Source organism: Nicotiana tomentosiformis, chromosome 4 (assembly GCF_000390325.3).
Source record: "Nicotiana tomentosiformis chromosome 4, ASM39032v3, whole genome shotgun sequence".
Classification (NCBI taxonomy): domain Eukaryota; kingdom Viridiplantae; phylum Streptophyta; class Magnoliopsida; order Solanales; family Solanaceae; genus Nicotiana; species Nicotiana tomentosiformis.
Window position 1 is genome coordinate 78,794,132 of NC_090815.1, and position 9,232 is coordinate 78,803,363.

Consider the following 9,232-nt stretch of genomic DNA (forward strand, 5'->3'; position numbering starts at 1 on the left):
ATTATTATACAGGAATTACTAATGCATTCTTGTTAATCCTAATTCTATAGGAATATAGGCATTATGTTAGCATGAATAGACGAGTAGTATTTCGGGAGAATAGTACGAGTAATATACCTTATCAATTAATAAATCAGATAAATTAAGACAATTTAAGTGGAAAACTCAACGGGATTGTTAGCTAACCCATAGTGTCACACCCTTTTTTACCCCAAAAGATATATGTTATGGATTGTTGTGGGTTAAAGAGTTTTTCCAAGTAAAGTGACAATTTGAAATAGAGATTATTTTATTGTTCAAAGTCGCCATTTGGAATTTGATTTTTGGGTGTCAAGTCACCTTTTATTTGAATCCCTATTCAAAGGAAGATTTGACTATTTTATCATTGGTCTGCGAAAACAAAGTTCGGGTAAGAAATTCTGTTGACCGGGGAGAAGGTGTAAGACATTTTTCGAGTCTCGTGGTTCTAACATGGTCGCTTTATTAAACCACAACGTGACGTGAATTAATTTTGGACAAACTGTGTTTTTATTTGATTTTCATGTTTTACCCATCTGCTTTTATTTATTAAAATTATTAAAGAATGATTTGAATAATACGTTGTCATAACCACGCCTCGCAAACAAATGTGTGATCGAAACAAAATTAATTAACTTATCATAATTGCGCCTCTCAAGCGAATCTAAAATCATGACAATCAATTATTTATAATACTTTTGAGAAATTACTACATTTGTGCTTGAGAAAATTAATTTTAAAATTTATTAAATGTCACTATCGCGCTCCGCAAGTGAATCCGTGATTATGGGGAGTAATTAAATTAGGAATTATTTTAAAGCTATTGGATATGATATGAGATTATTGAGTTAATTTATTGAATGTTAAACATCACGCTACGTATGCGAATTTGTAAATGAAAAAAGTTAAAGCGTGCCTACCAGTTGCCTAGCGTTAAACTAATTAAATTATTAAATTAGTTAAACAATAAACTAATTTTTGTTTTTGGATTTTATTATAAAAAAAAAAATGGAGAATCAATGATGGGCCAACTCACTTGTATTGGAAAAGCTGGCCCGTTTTATTTATCATATGGCCATTGGGCTAAATTATTTGGTACTTGGCTATTGGCCCCTTTTGAAATTAAATAGTCATTGGGCTAATTGCTGATTATTAAAGGAAATTGACCATCTTTATTGAAAGTATGGGCCTGCTATATTTAAAAATAATGAACCAGCCAGCTTTGTTGGAATTGGGCTGGCAGAAATTCGGATTTTATTTGGCCCACATGGTTATTTTAAAAAAGAATAACTGGCTAGCTAGCATGCTTCAATGCTTCAGACCTGGACTTAATTTATTTGGCCCAATTACTTTATCTTTTACATGATACCTCATGGCTCATTAATTCCAAAATCCTACTACTAATTTAATTACTACTAATAAATAAATACTACAGTCCAGTTAGCCTAAAAGTAACCCAGCGAGCAAATAACAGTGATAAAACTCTCAGCTTATTTGTAATATAAATTCAACGAATCATGAGATGAAATGGCGCAGGACAAAAATTAACCACTGTACCAAACTTAACCCAAGAATCTACTTGACTTTTAGCTTAATACAGAACCTTTCCTTACTTCAAAATTAATCCTTTCACCACTTATCAATAGAGCCACAAGACACTAAAAATTTCATCTAATCTATTATCCAACTCAAAGTACGTAACAAATAATGAAAATAGATAAACAAACAGAGAAAACATAAATTAAAGAAAACATAATATGATAGAAGAACAAATAGGTGATGGAACATTCACTAAGCTTAACAAAAATGAAGTAAACAAAAGAAATGGACCTTTAACAACTAAATAACACTAACAAAGTATTGTTTTGTAAAGAAAAATGAAAGCTATAGGTAAATACTACAGATTTACATGCTATAACACTGATGTAACAATTATCTTTGAACAAAATCAGATATTACATGTTCCACCAATCAAACGAGTTCAAATCTTTTTCATTGTCATCAAGAATCTGCAATACAAAGGTTTAAGAGTTACCTGATTTGCAACAAAATGAAATTCAACAGTGAACGAGCAGAAACTCAGCAACAAAGACAGCAGAAACAACGACGAAACAATAGCAAATCGGCCCGGTAAAGAACTCCAAACAAACCCATACTAGTTTCAAAGAACAAGAAAGTTTCAAAGAGTTTTTGTTCTCAGTTTATCACTCAACGAAAAAAAAAGCTCTCAAGTTCAGCTTCTTTTTATATTTTTCAGCTCATGTTTCTATCTCTCAGATGTGTTTTTTTTAGAGTATGTAAAGATGTGTATTCAACTCAGAGTGAAAGATGTCTTCTAAGTGTAATAGAGTGTGTGTGTAAAGTGAGGAAAGAACAACCCTTAAGTAGGCAAAGAAATCCAATTTTTATTTTGGACAAATTTTGGTTCACCAAAAGTGTGTCCAAAAAGACTGACTTTGTGTACCAAATTACTGCCCAAGGGCTATCCAAAAGGTGAAAGGACAACCTGAAACCTAATAGGGCAGAAGCAAGGAGGAAAATGGTCCTTTCAGCCACCCTACTAGTAAAAAGTAGGCTACTAGTGTACCCTATTTCATCATTAAACTCATCTACCCTCTAGGGCGACCTCGTCCCTTATGACCTCCACCCCGAGCTGACTGATCAACGGGTGGTGTAGAAACTGGTGCGGGAGTCATAGTCTGGCCTCCCTACTACACGGGACCTCCGAGGAAACATGGGCAATAATTCCTCACATGTCCCAACTCTCCACACTCGTAGAAGCTCTCAAGGTCTGCGAACGACATAACAGCTACCTCGTAGTCTCCACAAGCTGAAATCGGTGCAAACCTCTAGCCCCGAAGTACCTGGATCTGCACATAACATGCAAAGTGAGTACGAGTACAACTAACCCCATGTATTCAATAAGTAATAAACATAACCTCGGGCTGAAAGTAGTGACGAGCTCAGAAGAAAGTCAGTATCCAGCACCAATAATCAACAACAACTCATAATATAGTGAAGACAGTAAAAGTAAATAACTCAAAAGATATCATATTTTGCTCGTTTACAATTACGAAAAATTAGACATTCTTTCCAAGTATAACAGTCAAAGCCATCTTTCATCGAAATTTCTCAAAATGCGAGTTTATTAAGGAAACCGTGGTTTTACAAACTTTCAACAACAGATAAGACATTTCGTTTACCAGCTAGCATGAGAAAAATACATCTCTATGCCTACATGTCAAATATACATGTAAAGTCAGTAACATCATGGTGAAATCATCAAGTACACTCACTCTCAGCACACTCACGGTGCCTGGCTCAAGTGCCCCTCACCATCTCACACACAACCACACTCAGCACTATACAAGTGCCTGGCACAAATGCCCTTCACCAAAGCACATGTATAACTCTATGCCAGCGCTCACTTGAGATCAGACTCCGGAGAGGCGGATCCTTGCCCAAGCGTTAATCAATAATCAATATAATCGTTGCGGCGTTCATCCCGATCCAAATATCAATATGTTGCAGCGTGCAACCCGATCCAAATATCAATCTGTTGCGGCGTGCAACCCGATCCAATATAACTTATATCACGACTCTATGGCCCACATCAGACATCAACCGCTCAAGTCTCAATGGCTCACATATCATAGAACTCATTCCATAGAGTATCACATATAGAAAGCAACAACCACATGTGATATGACAAATAAATAATGTACAGAGACTAAGATATAACATGCCGATGAAGAATTATGACTGAGAATATGACTACAATTAAGGCAAACAACTCAAAACAGTAAGAATAGCCCTATCATGTCTCAAACAAATAAATACAGAGCATAGACATGATTTCTAACACGAATCATAGCTCAAATGATCATACAAGTAGAGAAAATATGGGTATAACGAGGCATGAAAGAACCCAACTCTTATAGTAGCCTAAAGTTCACACGGATCAGGAATACCCCGGTGTACGCACATACACCCATCACCTAGCACATGCGTCACCCCAACACATCTCAAGTATCAAAGTTCACAGAGATAATTACCCTCAAACCAAGTTTAGATATGTTACTTACCTCAAAATGTGTGAATCAATACTCCAAAAAGTCTTTCGCACGCAAATCGACCTCCGAGCGACTCGAATCTAGCAAAAACAACTTGATATCATCAATAAAAGCCATAACAAACAACCCCAAACCATAAATCTAAGATCTTGATTCAAATTTGTATAGTCAACCCAAAAAGTCACTCGGACTTGCAACCCGGAACCCGTATAAACTTACAAATTCCGAACACCCATTCCGATAAGAGTCCAAATATATGTGTTTCACCTAAAACCAACCTCAAATCGGCACTCAAATCATCAATTTTCACTCTCCAAAACCATAGTAAAAAATTCCCAAATTTCACCTTTAATTCGCATAAACTATGTGCAATAATCCATGTGTAATCAATATCTAACATCAAAATTAGTTAAACTTCACTTACCTCTTCAATTGTAGTGATAATTATCCCAAACATTGCCTCCAACCGAGCTCCAAAACTCCAAATAACGAAAAATGACCAAACCCTTCAAAATATAAAGTCTGCCCAGAAATTCCGCATTTGAAAATAGTCTGCCGCATCTGCGGCTCCACTTTTGCGATCAAAGGCCCGCATCTGCAGTCCTCACTTAAGTCCCGACCTCCCGCTTCTGCGGTCTTCCCCGCGCAGTTGCGCACCCACTTCTGCGATCTCCTATCGCATGTGCGGTCTCGCTTCTGCGCCAAGCCTTTCGCATCTGCTGACATAGCTCCTCCATCCCACTCTCGCATTTACGCTCTTAGGACCGTATCTGTGGCGTCGCAGCTGCGATCAGACTTCCGCAAGTGCGAAAGCATCAAACTCAGCCAAACTTCAGCATTGTCAACAAAACTCAAAATGATCCGAAATCAATCCGAAACACACCCGGGGCACCCAAGACCCCATCCAATCATGCCAACTAATCCCAAAACATAAAACAGACCTACTCGAGGCCTCGAATCACACCAAACAATATCAAAACTACGAATCAGACCTCAATTCAAGCCTAATAAACTAATGAACCTCCAACTTCCAAAACTCATGCCGAACCATATCAAATCAACTCGGATTGATCTCAAATTTTGCATACAAGAAAATGACACAACAGACCTATTCCAACTCCCAGAACCACAATCCGAACCCGATATCATCAAAGTTAACTCTCGGTCAAACCTATGAACCTTCCAAACCTTCAGCTTTTCAATTTTTGCCAAAAAGTACCAAATCAACCTACGGACCCCAAATCTAAATCCGGACATATGTCGAGGTCCAAAATCACCATACGGACCTATTGGAACCATCAAAATACTATTCCAGTGTCGTCTACACAAAAGTCAAACTACGGTCAACTCTTTCAATTTAAGCACCCAACCTTGAGACTAAATGTCCCAATTCAATCCAAAACTTCCCCGAAGCTAAACCAACCCCTCCCCCCCAAGTCCCACAATCACAAATACACATATGTAATTCATCAAATAGGAGAAACAAGGCTAAAATACACAAAACGACTGGTTGAGTCGTTACATTTGGTGACACATACTAGTTTAACAAGAGTTATTTGCAAATAGGTTCCCTAACGCACCTTAAAAAATATTAGGTGGTGACTCCTCTCTTTTTAATACCCTTTAAAAGAGTTGTCAAATGTCGAAACCTGCTTTCGCGAGAAAATGAGGCGCGAGAAGGTGGACGAGCCAACTGAATTAACTGAGGTAACAATGCAACAGGCTAAAGAGGAAACAATCAAAGAAAATGTGGTTGCAAAAAGAAACTGAGCACGTGCAAGAGAAGGCATGAGAAAAGGCGCCTGAGCAGGAATTGACTCAAGCCAAAAAAAAGAAGAGACCTCTAGCACCCTTTCCGCAGAGGTTGGCTAAATACCATAAAGATGACCAGTAAGAAAGGGTTATTGAGATGTTAAAGCAGATTCATGTAAAAATTCCACTAATAGATACATTGAGAGAGATGTCAGGATATGGTCAAATGATGAAGGAGTTGATGTCTCCCAAGTTTGACTTTTAAGACCTGGCCATTGTGACATTGACTCAGACTTTTAGTGTTATGGTTACAAGGCTTGTGGCTAAGAAGCTCTCTAATCTTGGGAGTTTCACAATTCATGCACCATAGACAACTATGCGTTTACCAAAGCATTATGTGATTTGGGAAAAATTATAAATTTGATGCCCATGTCTATCTATAAGAATTTAGGCATTGGAAGAGCAAGACCCACATCTATGTTACTGCAACTAGCTGATCGAACAGTGAAGAGGCCATCATGTCCACTTGACCATGACTTAATGCGAAAGACTCTCTAGTAGCCTGCATAATGAACTTAGAATAGGTAGACAGCGAGGACTCACCGATGTGGGTATTGGCTTTTGAAGGCCATGGGTACGTGAAAAGGGAGCCGCAATTCACACCCTTATAATTAGAGAAAAGAAGAACCCCTATGGTTAATCCATCGATTTAGGAACCACCATAGTTGGAGCTCAAACCGCTCCTGACTTATCTTAGGTATGCTTTCTTGGGACCCAACTCTACTTTACATGTTATTATCTTATCTTGTTTGTTAGATGTGCAGGTGGAACAACTTTTGTAGGTATTGAGGGAGTGCAAGACTATAATTGGTTGGACCATGATAGACATAAAAAGTATTAGCCCAGTCTTTTGCATGCATAAAGTTCTACGGGACGATAAGCACAAACCTTCCAGGGAACATCAAAGAAGCCTGAACCTGAATATAAAATAAGTGGTAAAAAAAGAGGTGATCAAATGATTAGATGCAGAAATCATCTTATCCAATCTCAAACAACAATTGGGTTAGCCCAGTTCAAAGTGTTCTGAAAAAGGTGGGATGGTTGTGGTACAAAATGAGAACAATGAGTTGATCTCAACTAGATAGTCACAGGTTGTCGAATCGGTATGGACTATAGGAAATTCAATAAAGGCACTCAAAATGACCATTTTCCCTTGTCGTTCATTAATAAAATGTTAGATAGATTGGTAGGGAGGTTCTACTTTTACTTCTCATATGGATACTCGAGGTATAACTAGATTTCCATTTCCCCTGAGGATAGAGAGAAAACATAGTTCACCTGTCCGTATGGCATTTATGCCTTTCAGAAAATGTCGTTTGCCTATGCACTGCACCTGCCACATTCTAGAGGTGTATGATGGCCATCTTTACTGACATGGTTGAGGACATTATGGAGATTTTCATGGACTATTTCTCAGTGGTGGGGAATTCATTTGATGATTGCCTTGGGAATTTGAAATAAGTGTTAAGAAGATGCATAGAGATAATTCTAGTGCTAAATTGGGAAATGTGTGACGAGCGCAAAACACACCCTTAAATATCCTCGCTAGTCGAATATAATATAATAAAATATTGTATCCACGAGGATTGGAGTTAAACAATATTTTCGTAGTTTATAGCTTGGCCTCTATCCAAGATGATCAACAGTTGAGATTTGTGTGATTAAAAACTATAATTAACTAAAAGTCTAAACTATTGGCTAATGACAATCATGACAAGAGTAAGCAAAGAAGATATCAATGGGAGAAAATAGGGGTTGATTGGATAGGTGCAAAATACTTGTCTGGGATTTAACTCTAGTTGATTCACTTATAAGGTTCAAGTGAGTCTCTCGAATTCACTCAATTATTAGTTCAAACGTTTAGTGGAAACTCCTCTCTCGATTAAATCTCAACCTCACAGGATGAACTAACACACCCAAACAAACACACCTTCTCCTTCACGAAGTAGGACTTTTCCCGGATAGGACGTGCGCGGCCGCACACCTGGGAGTGTGCTCGCGCATTAGGCCGCGCACTTTGCGTAGTGTTCTGCCTCCTATGCGCGCCCAGTGCGTGGTCGCTCACCTGGGTGACGTCCTGCTCGATTCTTCGTTTCTCATTTTGAATGCACTAGTGTCCGTTGATCCCCGAACTCGATTCCAACTTAATCCTTGGGCTTTTACTCAGACTTCAAAGCTTCAAAATAGCGTGAATTCATCCCATAATATCTACATAGCTCGGAATCACTCCTACAAGGCATTAAATATATAATTAGTGCAAAACACTAGTAATTAAGGCTCAAACTCAATTAAAGTGCAGTAAATTAGAGTGCGACAAACAACTAAAGCACACAATTATAGCCTACCATAAACATCCCACACTTAAACCATTGTTCGTCCTCGAGCAATCAAACTACACTTTATAATGACACGACCTTTTTAATAATTCTCATAACTCATCATACCAAGAATATTTAAAATAGACTAAGCACAATAGTGTAACATCCTAGCCTCAAGATTTGACTCTAAAGTACTACGCATTATTTATAACTCGCTCACTTACTCTAACACATAGGTCAACAACATTACCTTTCCTTCATGAATCACATGCCCTCATAACAAAAGAGAGTAGTTCCACACACCATAGAAATTAAGAACAATTAGGAACTCAAGATAGAAAGAATTCACTCACTCTTAGAAACAATATTCATATGCCATAAAAGATGCACTATAGGCTTGCTCGTAGTATACTACTCTACTAATTCGAGCTCATTCAGTCAAGGATCAAGTATGACTTTAATTAGTTGTAATGTAGGCTGCGGGACGGGTAGGATAAATTTAGATATAAGAGTGACTATACCTCCCGAAGCACTTTAATACATATATTTCATTCAAAACCCCACACTTATGTCAAACCAATACTCCACCTTCATATCAATATACATTAACTCTCCACTTCTTTAAGCACAAATACATCAAGAGCTACTACTTATCAATGAATAATTTTCACAACAATACACTATGTATATATTTTTTTCCTTTTCAATTTAAGTGGCTCTTACTTTTTCAAAACAGTGCACCTTTCTCCTTATTTTATTTGCTCCACTCAAAAACCAATCCAATCACCCCACACTTCAATTTTTTATAAAGTTCATAACAATTTCAAGTGCTCATGAGAGGTACAGAGTTCAAATAGATGGTCAATTCAAACAAATGGGTAATGCTTGTAATGTAGTTGCCAAAGAAACATGATTAAAGGCTCACAAACTGAGTCTAAGCGTCACAACTAAAGCACTCACTATTCTCAAGGCGGGGATTAATACACTACATAACAAAATAAAATCTTTTTG